At 31.8% G+C, this 22,538-nt stretch overlaps 2 long non-coding RNA genes across 2 annotated transcripts; both read right to left on the reverse strand.

Annotated features, from left to right (window-relative positions):
* Positions 1–659: 659 nt before the first annotated feature.
* On the reverse strand, positions 660–2,716 carry LOC133204081 (uncharacterized). Its single transcript, XR_009723537.1, has 2 exons — positions 2,675–2,716; positions 660–1,070 (listed from the first exon to the last, which is right to left on the reverse strand). It is a non-coding gene; the product is annotated as an uncharacterized LOC133204081 (long non-coding RNA).
* A 6,345-nt stretch (positions 2,717–9,061) lies between these two features.
* Positions 9,062–22,012, reverse strand: LOC133204082 (uncharacterized). Its single transcript, XR_009723538.1, has 4 exons — positions 21,800–22,012; positions 10,802–10,939; positions 10,583–10,685; positions 9,062–9,914 (listed from the first exon to the last, which is right to left on the reverse strand). It is a non-coding gene; the product is annotated as an uncharacterized LOC133204082 (long non-coding RNA).
* Between the last annotated feature and the right edge of the window lie 526 nt (positions 22,013–22,538).

Genomic DNA, 22,538 nt, shown 5'->3' on the forward strand with positions numbered 1-22,538 from the left:
TAACCACAAAAAGTGACTTTGCAGCACGGAAAAAAAATTAATCGACGTGACACGAACAAGATTTCTTTTTATTCTCTATCATTTACTATAAATGATCAATAATATTTTTTTTTAAAACATTCTACTACTCTGATTTTTAAAGGAAAAGTCGTGATATCACAATGTAATTGGAACCATATACCGATGATAAAGTATTAGGGATGAATTCGAAAATAATGTAAGCTGATGCAAAGTAAAGTGATCAAATACATGATTTTAAAAGCTTGTGAATAAAGTATATCACCGAGAAACTCGAAGTACCCACACTTTTTTTGCTTTTCAATTTTGATAATAATCCATTCATATTCATTAAATCTTGAATTAGAACTTCTATAAGCTACTGACTAGAAGCTAATCAATATATTTAAATTAGTTTTATGGATCATGTACCTTCAAAATTAATCAGTCCTATATTCCGATATTGTAAAAGAAAGGTTTTGTACTTTTCAATGAACACAAGAAATCACCTCACCTCGTGTGCAACAATAATTCATTCCACCAGGACAATATTACTTCAAAAATCATTTCTCTTTGTTTAAGAATGACATAAACGGATAAGCCACAATTTATCATCTACTACATTTTCAATATATTCAATTTCTCATGAAAGATAAAAAAGGTTGAAAACTTGAGACAGACTTTTATTTATTCCAAATAGGCACAATGTACTTGTTACTTTAACATTAGAGGGATAAAAAAATATCCTCTATGATTTAACAAGTCCAGTCTTAAACCTGATCTGGGTTGATGGCTTCCATGACAGCCTTATCTCTTGACTCTCGCACAAACCGATTAAAATCGTCGTAACTATCAACGCGGAGATGTGTGCAGTTGGTTTTTCCATCTTGAGAAACCAGGGCCTTTATAATATATTCCGTCTTATTAGCTGTTGGATCATTGCGACGGATGGAGCAGAGAGCAAGAGGAGGACACATATTCGACTTGAATTTGTTATCCCTAAACAAGCTTTCAACAATCTTTTGGAGGCTTTTATCGGCATCCTGAACAGAACCAAAATCCATTTTGTCTTCCTGCAATATAAATAAATAAAAACATAAATATGAATCTATGAAATAAGAACGCTCTTTTAAAAATAAACGTTAGTAGGACATTCTGCATGTAAAAGTTTTTCTTTTTCAATTTAACCTGTCATTTGTGTAAAAATGGCACGTGATTTCAATGTCCTTGAATTAAGTATTTCATAGGCAGAGTACAAAAAGTGAACAAATGATTATCAGCGCTATTTGCTACCTGATACTATTTTATCTTTGTTATCAGAAAAATCTTAAATCTATTCTATTAATTTAACCTTAGTAGTTCGAGAAGACTTTTCTGAGCTAAGAAAAATAGACATTTATTGATTTATTATTATTACTTATATAACTGAGAATTCCTCAGAAAAGACGAAATCATTATAGCTTATTTTTCAGGATACTAATTACCACTATTGCTTATGATACTAATGCGACCTTAAATTTGAATCTTATTATATCTATAATTTTTTTTGGACATTTAGTTAAAGCAGATAGTAAATGATAGTTAAAGCATATGCATGTAAGTAGATTTGAAAATAAATTAAAAGATCCTGTGAAAGGTATAAGTATGTAAAATATAAAATCTATTTTATAAAATTATTTGCCTAATAATGCTTATGGGGATAAAAAGAAGAATCATTTAATATGGTCTGTCAAAAAATACTTAAAAACAAATTAATGTCAAGTTCCGTGCATTCATAAACAACCTTAAGTTATTAGTCCCCTACCAAAGAAACCTGAGGGGACTATAGGTTTTCTTATAGTCTTTTTGTCTGTCTAACCTACTCGGTTTCCGCAATTTTTCTTCGAAAGCTCAGCTAATATTTGTTATGTTATTGTATATTGATCATCATATGTGCATTTCGTTCCGCGTCAATGATATTTGACGGAATAATGGACTTTCAATATTTAAGGGTTTTTTCACGTTTTTTTTCCCTAAACACTTAAAGAATTCAAGCTGATTTTTGGTATGTTAGTATACTATGAAGAGTTAAAAATAAAGTATGCATTTTGTTCCGAATCAATGATTTTTCTAATGAAAAATGGACTTTCAAATTTCTAATGAGAACCAGATTCTACCTGCCGTTCGTGGACTAGAATTCCTTATGCAATACTCACAGAATGCTTCTTTAAAATGATAAAAACATCTTTGACTCTTCACCAAATGATTATCAAACATATCGATGCTGGGATGACGTTCGTTATAATCAATTCAAATATGCATTTATTATTTATGATCAAAATTTAAGTAAATGACAAAATGTTACAAATATAAATAAATAAATAAATTATATATATATATATAATATATATATATATATATATATATATATATATATATATATATATATATATATATATATATATATATATATATATATATATATATATATATATATATATATATATATATATATATATATATATATATATATATATATATATATATATATATATTATATATATATATATATATATATAACCAGCCCTTTCTGAGAAACTCTTGCACGAAATTAATAGTAAATGAATAAGGATAGTTGAATAGAAACATACGAAGAGGATGGTCTCCCGCTGAAGACGGAAAACCTTACTAACATTACCTTTGCAAGGTGCTGGCCTCTCAATCTCTCTTGCAGTTTAAACCAGACTTTGTGTTTTTCAGCTATACTCTCATAAACCTTTATATAGGAATGAAGCAGGATGTTTATCACTGGTCATGGTTACAACTTACATTTTTGCGGTGCTTTGAGAGTTTGATTTTCGCTGAATGCATCACTTTTACTTGGAAAAATTCACGACCTCATGATAACATTGTTTATCATAGGAATGTATCCGATTTTATGCTAGGAAATTTAAAGAATGTCAATGACAGGAAGGTCTGAAATTATTTTCTTCTGGTACACCCTTTGCAATCTTAAGATGCGATTGACAATAAATATACATAAAAAAAAATACTGTATGCCCTTAACATATCTATGCTAGTAACTGCTCAAGAGAAAAGCAGACTCATCCATTAATTAAAATTTTTATACAAATATAATGATTTGTTGGTCTTATAAGGAGACCATAAACATTTCTCAGATAGTAAATAGTCATGACACCTATTGTAAAGATATGCGACAAGTAGCAATGTTAGAAACATCAAAGAAACAGATTTATCGTTTTATCAATTCTCCTTAAAAATTAACCTTTGTAATGTGTATAATACTTTGTTGGTCTTTCCCTCATGCACATTTTCCATAAGATCTATGGATTTCCATGGAAAAATGGTCCACGGAATTCCGTTAAGTTCTCGAGAGAAATTGGGCGGAACTTTTTCGGAATGGTACAGAATTTCAAATCTAACATGGAAAAGAGCGGAACAATGTCAGAATAGAAATATGCGGAAATAGCTGGAAATCCGTCGAATTACTTCATTTTTAAATCCGTCGAATTCCAGGACGTTTGCTATTGGAAATCTATGGAATTCCATAGAAATTCGAAGTATTCCAGGTAAATACAATTAAGAACTGGAGTAATTAATAAATTAGGGCAATATAGTTAGAAAAAAACGACCACAATACAATTTTTCATAAAACAAATCTATTTTTTTCAAAATAAAAAATCATTGCTTAACAATGTGTTTTAGGGACAAATATTGCATGCATTCTTATACAATATGTACAATGTAAGCACCATTTTTAAAAGTATTCTCACTCAAAGATTATTTCTAAGAAATCCACAGAAAAATATCATTACTGGAGGATCACCTTTTCTTAAATTAATAATAATCATGTTATAATATATATGTTTGTAGTAAACTCCAGTCTGCATGAGAAACTGAAAACAAATGACTTTTGGTTAACATGTCTTAACACCCACAGTTAAAGAAAATCCTTTGTAGCTATAGTAATCCCAAACATCTGCAATTTCTTGATAATCAATCGAAATAGATTTAAAAAAAAACGACATTTATTATGACTTTTAGCTTCCTTAAATGACATGTTATGCCTTCAACATGCCAATAGATCCTAATTATGGAAGGTCCTAAACTTCTGAAATGTGGGCTTGAATTACTTCGTCACTGATATCCCATTACATTCACTATTAATTAAACAATAACAGATTGTTTTGTTAGAAGATGGTCAAATACTTGGTTTCACGATTGAATTCACATTTGGTAAGAGGGCTTCAAAAGCTCAGCAAGTTTGATATTGATCATTCCAGCAGACACTTCAAACACTTGAAACTTTCACATTATTTCTAAAGAGAAGATTACTATAAAGATGTATGATATATATATCATATATGAATATATGACAAATAATAAACTAAAGCTCTACAAGACAATTATTTTTTTCTATCTTGCAAATTTTTTTGCTCGAATTAGGATTGATTTTTTTTAAACTAATGGAAGTTGCAAAATAAAAAAAAATGAAACAAAATAACAAAACAAAACGAAGATATGTGTGTCAAACAATGATGCCCCGATATGACATCTCATGGCTAAGTTTAGAGTTTCTCAAATGCAAGTCAAATTCCAATGTCAGTGTCAAAAGATACAAAGAAAAAGTCTCATCTCAGGGAATATAACTGTGAAATATGAAAGCCCTAGTACCAAACATTGAAAAGTTATGGCAAAGGTTAAAAGTTTTATGAAAAAAATTCAAATGTCAAGGAAAAGTATATATATATATATATATATATATATATATATATATATATATATATATATATATATATATATATATATATATATATATAGTCCTGATTTCTGGATTAGGGGACCAATGCCATGAAATCTGGCTTAAGTAGACAAAATTTATCTTTTTCCCCTATGCTTTGATATAAAAACCAAATGCATTTTTGTTGGTACTTGAGCTTATTAATTACCATTTTAACGCTTAATTTTACAGAAAACTTGTAGGTAAAAATATACAAAAAAATTGGTCTCCCTAATATTTTGTAACCCCTTCACGTGAGTTAAGGTGACCAGTGTATATTTTCGTAAGTACTAAATCTGGCTTAGGTGGACATTTTTTTTTCTTTCAATTGTAAGGTTATAATGAACTAAAATTTAACAGAGAATAGTTAAATGATTCAATTTAAGAATAATATACGGTGGCAGCACAAAATACTTGAAATCTTGCAAGGCATGATAAACAGGAACACCAGTTACAATATGTATAGCTTCTTGCTGAAGTTTATCAGGCTTTTCAGAGCAGCTGCGGAGATGCTATTCCATGCTTCTAATGCATACTCCAAAAGTGGTATCGGTCTTACATGTATAAATGTAGCACTAGAATACATTTAAGCTAAGAAGTCACGATACGTAACCCTTTTAATTTATGAAAAACTGCAATTTTTTGGAAGCCTTTTGTATAATACTGTCAGTGTGGTTGTCCACTCCCCAGGGTTTGAGAATGTAAGTCTAAGATGATAGTGACCAAGAGAAGGATCGACTTGCTGATTATTCAACACTAAGTGCAATTATATATTTTATCTTCATTGCTGCAAAATATTAATAATTTTAGTTTGGTAATTGGGATTAATTGGGATTAAATCAGGTAGTTTTTAGCCATTCTTTATTTATAAGTCGTGATTGCTCAGCCTTTCTAAGTTCTGCACGTTTTGAAAGGTGTTTGACAAGAATATGCATCATATGCCAATATCCTAGAGGTACCCCATAGGCCACCTGGTAGGTCTTGTATATCAACTAAGAAAAGTTGAAGTCCAAGAATAGATCCCTGGGGAACTCCAGCTTCCGTCCTTCTCACTAAATATACTGAAAATTTATTTTTTGATCTGTTGCGATGGATTGAAAAGATAATTAGTCAACAAGGTAAGAACTTCACCCGCAAATCTATGTTGTCTCTTGTTCTTTTAAACAAACCGTATCGAATGTCTTGCTGTTACCACAAAATGCAAAACAAGTTAATTCGAATTCTTTGTTGTTTAACACAAACCATTTATTATGATAAATTTCTTTTAACTGGGTGACTGTTTAATTACAGCTGCCTATACGCAAGTGCATACACATAATTGTAAAAAAAAAATGAATAATTAAATAAATAAATATAATAAATGAATAAATAAATAAAATCTATGGGAGAGAAAGAGAGAGTTATTCGAAGAAAAAATCTCAGTACCATCCAACAAATATTCGGGTTTCGAATTATTTTGTGTCATACTGCTGAAGAGCGCTTTGAATTTTATATAATCATGACTATATAATAAAATTTGAAGTCCTTTATTAAATCATTGCCAAATTTAAATAAAGCATTCATGAACTTGTATTCGTTCTTTGATACATTGATAATTTTTGAAATTTTTTTTAAAAATCTTTGAGAAATAAAATTTCAGACACATCCTTGAATGTCATGATCTACTACATGTAGTATATGATTTAAAATACGGTATTTTGTGTTAATAATTAACATTAAGTATACAAGTTTTTGAACGATAGAAAAGAGTATGATACCAAATATCGATTAGATATTTAGCTTAAACTACATGTACACTAAGTTTCCGTAGAAGTATTAACTTTGCAATAAAACAATAAATATTATGTCTTTTATTTCTAAACAAAAGATAAATGACATAATTTATATTTTACAAGAAAATGAATGATATACATGTATTTGGTAAAACTCAGAAACTTCTGGGCCCTCACCAGCAGGCATGTAGTATCGTGGGGGGAGGGGGGGGGGGTTCCCTGCCTACACTTTTCCAAACCTAACTTTTGACTATTGATAATGTTCACTGAAATGGTGGTTGCCCCCTTCCGCTTTTTATTGTAGCATAGTTAAACCACGCTAATTTGTTAATATTTTTAATATAGTTTCGATTTGTGAAAACTGGAAATTAACCCCCACCCCACCCCCGTCGTCCTCTGCGTATACTTCACTTTTATTTGGCTACGCACCTGCCATAATGTAGTTTGTATAATAATTTACAAATGTACATGCATGTAACATGGCTGATCTATACTATGCAGTTACAGAATGGAAATGGGGCGCAACTGAACAAAAATCAAGTCTACAAACTTTATTTATGAGGGGCATAACCGTAATTTTGATCTAATTATATTGTGTAGTATATAACGGCAAAATTAAAAAGAAGGGGGGGGGGGACTGGTCTCCATGTCTCCCCCGGTTCTTACGGGCCTGATATTATGCAATTATTTTCCGACGACTTGAACTGAGAGACCGTTCGGTAGCAATCATGCGGTGGAAGGTGTCAAAGTAGTCCAGCCCGCCCCCTATTTTTCAGAGTTATTAAATTACAAGTATGTAATATAGTTAGCAAAGATAAACTTGCCAGCCCCATCCCCAACCCACCCACCCCCTCCTTTGGGAACACAGACGGACCCCTCGTAAGCTGGTCGAGGAGAGTTACACATTGTGACAAGCATGACAAGCCCCCACACACAGATAGATTTTTCACATCCGTAGAGTTTGGATTTTTTTTGTCAAAAAATATCCGAGTCGGAGAAATAGGTTGATTATTTATCTCCCTGTGGGAATTTATTAGTATGTCCCCCTCCCCGCCCTAAGTAAAATTCCTGGTTCATCCTTGACATTTCAAACACACTCCCTAGCCCTAAGAAAAAATAAATCTAGCTTACTTCATTAACTCTTATTTTCCACATTGCTACAGGTAATGTACAGATATATACGATTTAAATCATGGACTTATTACTCCCTGGATTTTATGGAGCTGTTTTTTTATTGAAGGGGGGGGGGGGTCACAAATTCATTAAACCTTTTATACAAGTTACAGATTGATATATAAAAGAAAAGAAATCTGTAATCACACATGTGTTCATTGTCAAATCGGGATCGATATCCCTCCGACTCAAATTCGTTTCATATTCAGAAACATCTCTAATAAAAGCCTTTTCTTGATTACTCCTCTTTGGAAGCATAAGGCTTGGCTCTTCGTTTTAAAAATTTAATATTCCCTTTACCCAGGGATGCTTTGTAGCTACTTGGTTAAAAATGGCCTTGCGGATCCTGAGAAGTCGAATGTGAAAAGTTTACAGACAAGTGGATAGTCAGATGGGCAGACACTGGACAACAGGTGATCATAATAGCTCACTTGAGCTTTCAGCTCAGGTGAGATAAAAATCATAAAAGCTCACTTGAACTCATAAATTTTTTTTTAAAGAAAAATGCCACTGTTATCACAAAATCTGTGGCACAAATTTTGATTTTACTCTACAACTTTGCAATTTTTAATGTCAACTTCAGACCATATGGTCAGCTGTATGTACATGTATATAATTACAAAATTCTCTTGGTCCTTTCCAACATACATCTATCTATATTAGTTGATAAACTATTTGAAATTTGCATTCAAATGTTGATTAAAATAGACTATTAGATGTCTCTAGCAGGCCCGTAGAATGCGGGAGGGGGGGGGGTATAGTATTTTGCTATAGTAAATTTCCCTTCAGATGCTGGATCCCCCCCCCCCCACTTTTTGATGTTGTAAGGTCGAGCACTGGCAAATTCCAGGATTTGGAGAGTGAATCGCCTTTTCTTTTTTGCTTGTCAGATAATTTCGGGAAGTCCCCCCCCCCCCACTTTTGGTCAGTTTGGTTTTTTTTTTTCTTTTGAAACTGTTGCTACCGGCCTGCTCTAGAAAACTTGAAAACAAAGAGTCAAATAATAGTTTTTAACCTTTATTCCTTTGATCTAAAATTGACAGGTTAATGAAATAAAAATATAGTACATGTACCAAAATTGAAAAATATTGAAGATTTTTTTTTTCTTGTCTTTTGCCACCACAGTATTTTTAAGGTCATATGCAATGTACATGCACTTTACAGTGAACCTTCCAACTGATAATTTTCAGAGAAAATATAATTTAAAATCATGATACCATTAGATCTTCTTTGACAAAAAAATCAGCATACATTACATGTATCAGGAGTTTTGAAAAAAATATCAAATGATGAAAACCCTTGCATTTTTTCAAAGAAAAAAAAATCCCCCCCCCCCTCGCAAAAAAAAAAATGTTTTATGTGGTATTTCCTCAAAATTTGATTCAGATAAGGTGTGCAAGCATTACCAGGTATCATAAAATTGCACAAAGATCTTTCAATTACTGGATTTCTTAAATTATAGAGAGAATAAGAAAATATAGTTCAAACTATACTGTGCATGTCCTTAAGCCACATCATGTTAAAGATATGAAAGTCAAACACAAACTTCAGCAAACAGGAAGTCTATGAGCCAATGCTCACTAGTAATACCCCCGCTCTGATGTGAATATACACTCTCATGAATCCCACAATATGGCATGCCTAGTCGAAGAGAAGTGTTAAAATTTCAAGCATCTTTGATGAGTAGTTGCTGAGAAAACTGCGATGAAAAACTGTTACGGACAGACACACAGACAGACACACAAGGGTAAAACAGTATACCCCCTCTCCTTCTGAGTGGGGGTATAATTATAACAAGTGTCGCTTACTACTGCAAATGATCAATAAAAGATCTCTCATTACATATTTTACCTGTTATTAATCTACAAAAATTTTCTTGACAAATATCTTTTAAAAAATAATTTTTATATAATTTAACATCTACATTCCTACTAATAAAAATGCTTCCAGATATTGAAAGTTGCTTCTCAAATTCATAATAAAGTTGTTGAATAAAATCCACATATGCCTGGTACTTGACAACAGATAGCTTGAAATGGACAAAGTCTTTTTCACATCTTCTTTTCTCAAATGCTTTTCCAAATTAAATAAATAACTTTTACTTTATAATATTTATAGAGTACTGTAACTGAATGTCTTGAATTTTAATGCTCTTTTTTGAAGTGTTTCTCTCAGAGGTTGGTAGCCTGGATCTGTAAAAAAAGAAAAAAAAGAAAAAAGAAAAATCTCTATTAATCTCTAAAAATTAGAACAATCATAATTGAAAAAATTACTCTGCTATAAAATAATTACAAAATAACTTACGTATATGTATAAAAAACAAATCTCCCTAAATGACACATTTCTTAACCGACATAAAATCTTAAATGAATGGAATCTTGATAATGATGTTCAACACACTCAGTTGTCAAAGCTGAATTAAGCATCTATCAAGGCTTAAATAGTACACGCAGGATCATATGATCCTGTCCACAAGTTTCGATGAACTAAAGTAGATGTTAACATTTAGTTGAAGTTACCTCACCATATGTACGTATTTTTTCAAATCAAGCACACAGTCAATGTCAGCTATTTAACATAGAGAAATAAAATTGTTTATCTAGATGCACCCCCTTTCTTCTCTTATGTAGATTTTCCTTGTATATATGCATACAAGTTATTAATCCTAAAACACTTTTTGACCCGAGAACAGCTGCAAGATAATTTTCAATAGGTATTTTAAGTTGCTTCCCCTTATGTGCATGTGCTCCTTTTCATGAAGTTTTCTTTAGTTAAATTTCTCAAGATTTTTCAGATTATTTTTTTTGGTTAACAAATAATACTGTGTCATACAAAACTCACAACTCCTTTCATATTTTACCTTATCTTCCTTTTGTTAATAAAATCCACTTTTCCAACATCTCTCTCTGCAGTGAGTCTATCATTAAGTCATTAACTTGTCTTGCTCCAATACAAAAGTTTTCCTACACAACAGGTATATAAAAAAATAACAACCATCATACATTTAAGTTGATATGATAATATTAAATGTACATAATATTAAATGTACATAATTTATTGAAAAAAAAATGATTCTAACCTGGACAACTTTTAGCTTGGTTGGCATTTTTATCATCTCTATCATCTCTGTTGGCATAATGTAATCTGAACTTTCTAATTTACCCTTCTATCAGGTGGCTGTAGTTGCTCGACACATACATACTTTTTTATCCATTTCCTGAAAAAATTAAATTCTAATTTACTATGTGTATTAAAATGTTATTCCTTTTAAAAAGAAACTTACACTAGTGATTCAGGGGACCTAGGTTCAAATCCTGGTTTGGTCCCATCCCATATTTATTTGGTGCCACTGATCACCCCTCGACTTGCAGGTAAAAGGCTTTCCAGGGGTAAAAAGAACTTGAGTTTTTATCTTCAAGGACAAATACAATTTAAGGAAGGAGGAATATGGTGATCAGGCAGGCTTGATCCCCATCACCAGATCGCTCAGTTAATAAACATGCTAAAGCACCTGATTAGTGATTCAGAGGGCTGGGTTCAAATCCTGTTCTTGCTTATTGCATTTTCCTGTTACACACCTAATGTCAATGGCAGAGAAATTCAAGAACTTTCCTGTCATTCATAGACAAATATTTTGGTGACTGATTGTCTGAGTTAGCTATATGGTACATATTAAATTGAACTTTTACCTCAAAGGCTAAGAACATACAAATTACAGTTTACAGTACAGGCAATCTGGATACATTTCCTTTGTCTGACATGGAAAAAACTCCCCTATTCATGACAGGTTTTCTTTTCATTGAAAATAACAGCTTAAAATATGATTTTTTTAAAATCTTGTTTACCTAAAAGTTATGCCCCAATACACCTTTTTTGACCAAGTTATAGTCACTAAAGGATTCTATTTTTCAAAGAAATTGTAGGCACCTTTCGTTTACTAATTCTTGACCTTAAGAAAAAATTGCAACAAATATGTTTCAAAAGTTGACAGAAAAAGCGACGTCGGCCATCTGTATGGAACAGCGTCCAATCATAAAATTATGTATTATCTAAAATATGGTTGAAACGATGTCAGAGACAAACTAATTATTCAAACATCTAAAAATCATTAGAATATATTTAGGTCATTGATTTGAAATTGGTATATATGATTTTTCAAAGAAGAGTACAATTTGAAAGACAGAACAAGAAGTGGAAAACTACTGTTACTGTTATTTGATGAAAATAGCATATCTCTATTCATGACATGATTATATAATAGTGTTGTACTTTGCATGCACTATGCCTAAATAGTAGTCAGGGTTTGACACCTGGTGCACGAGCCGGAGGCTAGTGCACTATGTGTCAAACCCTGACTACTTTTTAGGCATAGTGCATGCAAAGTACAACACTATTGTTATTATTATGCTGACTGCTGTATAAAAACGACAATATTTTTAATCCATTTCCAATGTTTCTTCACCTCTTATATTCATGTTAGTACACCACTATTATGACGTCATGTTGTGCTACATGTACATCATAATCTTTTTTCTTTAATTTTGAATGTTCCATGTACAGATACATGTAGTTTCAGAGAATTTTAGTTGAGTGAAGAGGAAAAAATTGCAAGAAATTATTTTAGAAAAAATATTTTGTTTATTTTTTTTCTTTAAGTGTAAAATATTTGAAACTAAGTTTATATATATTATGATACAGTGCTTTAAATAATGGCGTCTGTGGCGTAATCGGTAGCGATTCAGACAGACGATCTCGGGGTCGTGAGTTCGATCCACGGCATGGGCGCTGTTGGATTTTCTTCAGAAAAAGAAGCCATGCACTAGCTATTTCGGCATAGTATGCTTAAGATATATTATTCCTTAGAACACTATGTGAAAACAGTTGGGTATTGATTATATAGAGACAAACTGATAGGAAGCATAATAATATGTAATAAATAAAATGCAACATTTGACTGGGCTCTGCAGCTATATACAGGAAGTGTGCATACTGATGACACTCTTAAATTATCATTTATTGAATTTTAAAAATTTACTCCGTTATGGTCTATATGTAAATATCACACACACTAGCAGTGTGGCTAAATCAAGAAAAATCAAGAAAAAATTGTGTGTGCACCACAAATACTTGATAATCATAGGTAATAAGAGATAACAGAGCTCACCTCAACAAATGTTGTCTTTAAGTAAGACAAAGTCCCACACTAAACTAATAATCTAGTAGTCTGCATCCCTAGATGTAACATTAATGCAATTTTAGTCTAATAGGGCTTGCAGTTACTTGGGAATGGACTTACCTAAAAAATTTAAACTGGTCACTCATCCAGAAAATGTAAGTCAAATCCACCATCTGAAGCAAGTTTGAGAGTGTTTATGATGCATCATCATGCAAGTTTGGTCCAGATAGCCCTTATAATTTCTTGGTAATGGACCTGCTAAAAATCTTTAAACCTTGTCACTTATCTGGAAAATGTAGGTCATATCCAGCATCTGAAGCAAGTCCAGTAGTGTGCATCCATAGATGTATCATCCATGCAAGTTTGGTTAACACCGGGCTTATAGTTACTATGAAATGAAATCTGCTTCAAAAACTTTAACCTGGTCACTCATCCGGAAGGAAAATGTAAGTCATATTCAGCATCTGAAGGAAGTCAAGTATAGTGTGCATCCTATGATGTAATCATTCGTACAAGTTTGTTCAACCTAGGGCTTATAGTTACTTGGAAATGAAACCTGCTCCAAAAAATTTTATACTGGTCACTCATCTGGAAAATGTAGGTCATATTCAGCATCCGAAGCAAGTCAAGTAGTGTGCATCCTAAGATGTATCATTTGTACAAGTTTGGTCAATATTGGGCTTATAATTACAGTAAACTTCTTTTATAACGTACTCGTTTATAAAGTATCTCCGGATGTAAAGTAGCCATTCCGTAGTCCCGGCAAAGTGTCTATATATTTCATTGGAAAAAACACCGCTTACAACGTATTTGTATATAACGTAGTAGGGTGAATTAAAAAAAAATGACCACCAAACTGAATTTTTTTGGCAAAATTCAAGTACTTATAACATATTTTTCACTTATATCATCACATTGCAAATGCATTCTAGTTTAAAATTTTGAAGTGGCAATAGAATAGACAATTGGATTAAAAAGTTTCAGAATTTTTATTAGTAAAATTTCTTTTGAAAAAAGAAAATATCATTACACCTTAAAAGACTTTCTAAAATACATAATCACAAGAAATTATAGTTTTTTATGCTTCAAAATGGTAAAAGGGGTATAAATGATTAAACCTAGACCTTGAATGAGTATCTTCTCTTGTACATGTGACAAAAAATTGGCTTTTTGATTGTTATTTTAAATTATTTTTTCAATTCTGGTTTGAAAAGTTTTAATATGAAAAAATTATGAAGCAATAAAATTCCCCAAAATACACTTTTTTGTCCGTTCAAGTCAATTCTTTAAATCTAAGCCAAAAAGGAATTGTTATATACGAGTTCTCTTACAAAAAATACTACATATTGAAGTGACCCTATGTTACATTATTGTGTTGCACTCCTGACATCTGATATGTATTTTATTTAACATTGTTTTAAAAATTATAACACACAATAACCCATTCTCACTTTGTAAATCAATTTGTCGTGTTGATATTTTTCATCGTTTACAGCAGGTTTTTCATATTTTGAAGACCTTAAAACATGATTATTTGCAAAGTGTATATAAATTTTATTTAAAATATATGTAAATGATGAAAACTATTCCCTGAATTGACTGTAAAATTTCTGTAATTTGTTGATAGACGTAGTGTTTTGAACATCAAATAGTATCAAGCATTTTTTTTCAACTTATTTTTTAGTAAAGGTAGTTAAAAAACATCGGTAATTATGAAGCAGTTTTGTTGCACTCCTGACTGCAGTAAAGTTTAAAATTAAAACCACAGAACACAAAAATTCATAAAGTGTTGGCAACATCAAGTGGTAATGAAATTGTGCAATACTTATAGTCCGATACTTCATAATTAAAACAGATGAAAGTATTTAAAATTCGCATTTTATCTGGAATTATACCCTATTTTATGCCCAAAAAACTAGCTTAAATGTATATTTAGAAGATAAAATATATTTTAAAGCATATTTTCCTTTAGAGGACAAACACAGTAACCCACCAGAAAAATTCTACTCATCATTTTTTCTTTATTTTTATTCTTATTGGATGATTTATAATTCTAACATATTTGTTGCACTCCTGACCAAAAGCATTGGGGCCTTTAAAGTAGAATTGTGAAGTGAAAATTACATAAGAACTTGTTCTGTTGTTTCAGTGAAGTTGAGGAGGAATTACTTGAATTTAATGACAATGTTTTAGTGTGTTTATTTTTAACGTTCATTAAAAAAAATCACAAAAAAGATAAAAACACATCTGAATTGATAAAATTGAAAAAGAAAGAATTTTAATAATAAAACTATCAATAATTTAGCTTTAAATTATACAAAAAGATCATTATTAATTAACGAATACCTCTAAGCATGAATAGAAGTCTTTTTGACACACAACTTGAATCTTTAAAAAAATGTGTTGCACTCCTGACCATAGAAATATGGATCTGAAGCACAGACAGATCCTGTAATTGATAAATCTATTTGGTTAAAATGTTCTTTGTGTCTTTATTTTCCAAAATAAAAATCAGAAAATCATATAATGATAATAGTTTTTTCATGCTTGGGAGCAAAACATCAAATGTTGCACTCCTGACATTTTTGGGTATGCACATATACTTGACTCTCATTAATGCTGCTTGTGATTTATATAACATTTTTAAGTTTTAAAATGTATATCAGTTATTATTTTACACTTCCAAAATCCTTTTTTGTCTTAATTTTCTATCAGAATTTTACAATTGATGTTTTTTTGGCAACACTACATTTTTTCTGTTGCACTCCTGACATGGTATAACATTTTTTTAAACATCAGCCATGACCACAACTTGATTAAACAAAAGTTATGACAGTCCACATTTAAAGCTCAATACTTTGAATATTATCAGGAAAGTCTTTATTTTCAACATGAAGCATTGTTTTTTATTTCACAGATCTCCAAAAAATATTGAAATTTCAAAATGTCACAAAAAGGTGTTGCACTCCTGACAATTTTAGCATCATTTTTGGGCATAACTTTTTTGTTAATTGATATATCAACGAGATATTTGGAAGGTATTTAGACACTATCTAAAGACATATGCTGAGACATAGAAATCTATTTTCATTGCCTGTATTTTTAGTGTGGGTTGACAAATATGCGTTCGGTCATTTTTTTTTAATTCACCCAGTATCGCTTATAAAGTATTAGAAATTTGGTCCCGTTACATAATTACACCTCTTATAACGTATTCTAACACCTGGTTTCACACCTTTTCTATCAGCTCAGGGACTGCGGATTAGTCACGGTTTGTTGACTTCATAGCATCTCCGTAATGGGTGTTTTTCTAACGAGGTTTCTTTGTTGTTTCAGGTAGATGTATTTATAATAAATTGTTTGAATAAAGTTCATCGAGTAGATGTATTCATAATAAGTCATAATAAAAAATCATCCTTGAGTCAGTAAATAGCAATAAAACCGAAAATGATATAATAAACAAGTGAAAGGAAAATACAGTGATTCAATATCAGTAGACCGCGATGACAGCGAGGAAGACAAGTCCGTGCCTGACACGTGCATACCATCTACCCAGACAATCAAAGTGCATTAGTCGGAAGTTTTCATGACTCTGGTAACTCTGGAGACTTTTGTAAATAAATGTCCTCAGGCCAAACAGACAAACATTACAGACTTTTTATATGATCTGACGATAAATAAATAAAATGTTACTGAATATCAATCTTTCTTAATATACAAAACGAAACCAAATATACTTGTAAATCATTTACAATGTACACATACTTTTAAATATTAATAACACACTAGCAGTTTGAAAACTGTTTACGGTAAAGGTGTACTGAGTACTTCCGGTCTCCGTTTATAACGTACACCGGTTATAACATAGGATTTATCACAGTCCCCTGAGATACGTTATAAAAGATGTTTACTGTACTTGGAAATGAAACCTGCTCAAAAAACTTTAGTCTAGTCACTCATCTCGAAAATGTAGGTCAGATCCAGCAATTGAAGCAAGTCTGGTAGTGTGCATCCTTATATGTATTATCCATGCAAGTTTGGTCAATATTATAGGGCTTATAGTTACTTGGAAATGCTCCCTTTAGCTGAATTTGCAGCATCTAAAACCTTGACTGGTATAATGAAACATACTAGAAGCATCCTTCATGCATCTCTGATTAATATAGGGCATACATGTAGAAGTACAGTTGACCTTCTGTATTTAGAACACGAATATATCTCGAATACCATGGATATGTCGAAGTCATATTTTGAAGTCCCATCTGCTTATTCCTTACTAAGTATTTTACCCTGAATATCTTAAATCCTCGGTTATCTCAGAGTATTTTCTTTGTCCCTTTGAGTTCGAGATAACGAGGTTTGACTGTACTTGAAAAGAAATCTGCTCCAAAAACTTTAACCTGGGATGCGGGCGCCTGCACTGATGGTATTACATAAACTCCCCAACTTCGTTGAGGTGAGCTAAAAATTCAAAATCCATATTCTTGACGTTATCATGAAACTAACTTAATGTCATACTGGGCTGTGCGGCTTGTATATACAATCTATTCACACCTATAATTTTTGTAAAATAGTGTATATTGTTTAATTTTTATATATTTACTAAATCATGGTCTATATCAAAATTATGTTGTATACACTTGGCAGTGTGGTCAATATCAAGAAAATTATGGCATTTGTCTAAGAACTTTCTGGACAACCCTCATACAAGTACTCTTTTAACTCAAAAATCTTTATTAAGGTCATGAAATACTGAATTTTCATCTAGAATGTCACATTGATCTGCAAAACTCAAAAGGAAAAAAAATGGTGGAACAATTTGTTGAATGAAAATGTATCAAACAAAAATCTAGCATAAACCCATTATTAAGGTGACCAGAGATATACGTATGATCCTTGAAATTTAAAATCTTTATTAACATGATTAAGGTGACCAGTTATTCAGGGTTGTCCATAAGAACTGAAATAGAAAGAGGACATTTTAAAAGTGGAAGGTTATCTTGGATTCCTCTGCTAGTGAGGGTTGAGGAGGCAATGCCAGAATAACTGGGGGATTATGTCAATACGAGCGGCGAATTTACCTGGCCCCTGAATCTTGAGCACAACCGTAGGTATTCTGCATTTAAGCAACATGTTTCCTCACTATTCCTTAACATTGAAGAATAAAACATCCTTATAAATCAAAAATCTAGCTTACATGCATTAACCCATCATTAAGGAGACCAGAGATATATGCATGATTCTTGAACTTTAAAATCTTTATTAAGGTGACCAGGTATTCAGGGTTGTCCATAAGAACTGAAATAGGAAGTGGACATTTTAAAAGTAAAAGGGTGTCTTGGATTACTCCTCTAGTGGGGTTTGAGGAAGCAATGCCAGAATGACAGTGGGATTAAGTCATTACAGACAGGGAATTTCCCTGGCCCCCGCGTCTTGAGCACAACCTTGGATATTCTACATTTAAGCATGTAAAACATTAATCAATTACATTTAAGCAATGTTTCCTCACTTTTTCTTAAAACTGATGAATAAATTAATCCTATAAATCAAAAATCTAGCTTACATGCATGAAACTATCATTAAAGCTGACATGAATTCTTAAAAGCGCAACATTTGCATCAATGTACGACTTGTTTCATACCAACTAGCCATATTCTGCCATATTTCTTTCAGATACCTTGTCTTATTGTATCAATGTATACCCCAATGCCCTCATTACACTTGGGTGAGTTTTTGGTTTGGCTATCCACGCGTGCCCATCTCCGATAGTAAAGTATCTTGGAACACAGGAATTGATGAAAACATTTCAAAACCATAGCAGATAAAAACAGTCATAAAGATATTTATAAGTATCGTTTTGAATAATGTAAATGCAAGTTTGGAAGAAAAAAACATAGTTGTGTATGTTCTTTAAAAGCATGCCAATATACAGATATATAGCATAATATACTTGGAATAATTCACAGTAAAACTCGTACAAACACTATTGTAAGAATGGAACAAACAACCAGCGTATTTGATATGCATGTCCATATGCAAATATAATGATGCATACCGAGAGAACGTGTCGAACGCTGTAAACTTATTCATACCTCCAAAATAGACCACTGTACTCGAAGATGTGCACATGCCGAGTGATTTACACCTTGTATTTCAATGAAATGTGCAACACAGAAAAGTAATAAACTCTATAAATACTCAACAGTAAACACGTTGTCATGTCATCATACAGCCTAGCACTCAAATACACTTAGTCCGTGCTGATCAGATTTTGGTCAGCTAGGGAAAATATCAAAAGTGAGAAGGGGAATTAGTATTTACGCGACTGGGTAAAAAATAAGAAATCACTAAGAAAAGTCTGATTGCTGTTCATGAAGTGAAACTGAAAATTGTCTAGTTCTAATAAACATACAAACATTCTTTGTGTGTATATATTGCATTACAGGCTTCATTTATACTTTTTTAACTGTTGATTTTCATTGTTTTTGAAAGGGGACAGACGGAAGAAATAATTGACACTTTACCTGAAAAATCTTTGACAAGCTAAAAAAATGCTCTGGAAAAATGGGAGGGGGCAACCCCAATCCAAGCGTTCTACAGGCCTGTCTTTTATGGTTAATTTTGTAACTAAAGGATTTTTTTTTTAAAGAATGGCTGGCTCTCCCCACTCTCATCGAACGATACTGTAAGTATTGTATACTCAAATATTTTTCTTCCGAAAATGATAGTATGAATGGAATCTGTCCTCCCCCTGACTACGGATATTTTTCAATCCCTGTTTTCCTTCTTCATTTTTTCCATAAGTATTTTGGTATTTTTCTGCATCCCTCCCAATTTTTAGTGCCTAAAGTTTTTTTAGTTTTTTTTTTTGTGGCTTATCAATCATTTTACTACCCCCCGCTCCCCATCGCATACACACATTTTGAGAAATGGTGCTACGTGCCTGTTTTATATGTATGTATAGGAAGCCTTTCCTGGTTGAAAATTTTCCCTAGATAATATAAAATTTGATACCTATACAATTTCTTGTATTTTAAGAGAATCTGTAAGGATTACTTGAAACCCTAACTGCAAAATTGTGGATAAATATTTTTTTGCATTTTCATACAAGTATACACACACACACACTCTCTCTCTCTCTCTCTTTCTCTCTCTCTCCCTCTCGTGTAAGCATATGTAAGAGCAATAAAGCGTACAAAATCTGATGTACTACAAGCAAGTTAAAATCATGGGAAATGCTTTACAAGGGCAGATCAAGGAATTTTTCCAGAGGTGGGTGGGTCAAACCTGCTGAAAAAAAAAAGTCTCATTTTTAAACATTTGTAAAAACTATATTTCACGGAAATGGAAACTGTGCACCATTCTCACGAACTTTCCAGAGGGAACGAAGTAATTTTTTTGCTATTTTATACCTATTATAAAAATTTTTAGACAAGAAGAAAACAATAAACAATATATTAAAATTTAAAAAAAAAACTTGGGGGGGGGGGGGCACTCTCAGAGGCACATTGCTTTCCTTTCCTATAAACTTTGACTATTAATTATATAATATTTAAAGAAATTATACACATGCATGCAACCATATTGTAATCATTCAGTCACATTACAAACTTTCTTTCAATATCTAGAACATGTAAATATGTGTAATTGTTAAAAAAAAAACTTTATGTAATCAATAATTAGTACTTTTGCGTCGCCACGTGATAATATTCAACAATGCGAGAATGGTTGAATCTCTTCACTTTACATTTGGGTACACGGTTAGAACTATTTCAATTATCAATGTTACTTTCATATAATTATATACTAATAGTGTAATACATGTACTTACTCAGCTTCAATTTAAACAAAAACATGTACTGTAGATTATCTTATATACACATAATTATGTCTGTTCTTGTTGGTAATTGTATCAATCATGCTTGTAATTTGTGATGCCTGAAAGGGCCCCGATTTGAAAATAATCTATGTACAGAAACAAATTGTTCAGTGTGTGTAAATTTATGATATATTAGTTTTAGTTTTATATCTAAAACAGTTGAAGCCAGTTCATTGTACGTATTTAAATATATTTGATCAAGGAAAATCCAAATTTTTTCCGACATTTGTTTAAAATATATTGAAGAATGTATTACACATATTCCACCCCCATCCTTTCATTTTCTTTAAAAGATGTAAGATCCGTAACGAGAATGTATGTAATGAATTGACGCTTAGAGCAAAGTGATTTTTATTCCCTGTGACTTTAAAATATATTATTAACTTAATGGATATAACGAATTACACTTATTATGAAGCAAATTCTCCATCCCTGGCACTTTGTTATAAGGCCAAATAAAAAAATATGTGTGGTTCCGGTTACCTGACCTTCCCTATTTTATACCCCGACCCTAAACTTTTTTTGGGCAATTTTCATATTTTTTCCGGAATTTTCCCCGATTTCCATCAATGGCAATTTCAGCAATGACGGCCTCCTTGCAAAACATAGTTTAATAGTGTTAAATCCAAAGCAAACTAGCATGTAGGTGTCCCCTACCAATATTGACTAGTATATTATCACACCACATCTAAATGCCATTTGCAAAGCAGTGATAGGTATTATTTCTAAAGAAAAAATTAAGAAAATCAATAAAAAAAAAAAAAAAAAAATCCCTACCTACCTACCCTAATTTTTATGGAGGTGTAACCGGAACCAGACATATTTTTTTGTTTGGCCTAAGCATGTTTTACTGTAATTCTTACAAAATTTTGTGATAAAATATCAGGAAAAAGATGACTTTTGGTCACAAAACTCACCTGAATGGGATTGCATGCATAATTTTATTTTAAATTTCTTCAACACTAAATATTCTAATGGTTAAATTTCATCAAACAGCCCTAGAAATCAACACTTTAAATTACCTCAATTAAACACCAAATCCTCCTTCCATTCTCATAGTTGTACAACACTTCTTCTTCATGTAAGTCCTTTCTTGTCAGCATGTATATGCAACTGTTTTCTTTTACCAAAACTTTTAATTCGATCCATTGATTGATTTGTTTCATTTTCATTGTTGACATCTGTAGGGAAATAAAAGTTTCATAATTACATGTATTTTAATCAAACTCAAAAGTACCTCTTTTAACAGATTATTAATCACTCTAAAATCTAAATGTTTTCTTTAACATGAAAATAAGTCATAACAAACACATTTTTAAAATATAAATATACTTTTTTTTAATCTGTAATCTATTGTAGTAGAAAAGGAATGTATAAAGAAAATAAAAGGTTGGAATCAAACCAAGGACACCTGCTTCACTAGTCAAATGTTCTAACCACTGAACTATCAAGGCTGATTCATATAGTCTAAACTACTATTTTGTTCACTCCTTCAACAGTCTTTGATCTCAAAGACACGTAACAAGTTCACCTACCTGGAATTAATCACAAGCCTCCACCCCCACCCCCCATCACATCTTTGTTCGAATTAAAGGAAGCTTTAAACACTGCTCAATGAAGAGTTCTACATTTAGTATAGGTATCTCTCAATACCTCAAAGTATGCAGGACTGCAATCATGTGTTGTGGGTTTGTGTTCAGTAAAGTGTGCAGAGTTATGCCTAGGTCACATTTAAGCCGATGGTCAGGCAAATCAAATCTT

This window comes from Saccostrea echinata, unplaced genomic scaffold, assembly GCF_033153115.1.
Source record: "Saccostrea echinata isolate AGI-Se365-2 ecotype Australia unplaced genomic scaffold, CSIRO_AGI_Sech_v1 ptg000052l, whole genome shotgun sequence".
In the NCBI taxonomy this organism is placed as follows: Eukaryota; Metazoa; Mollusca; class Bivalvia; order Ostreida; family Ostreidae; genus Saccostrea; species Saccostrea echinata.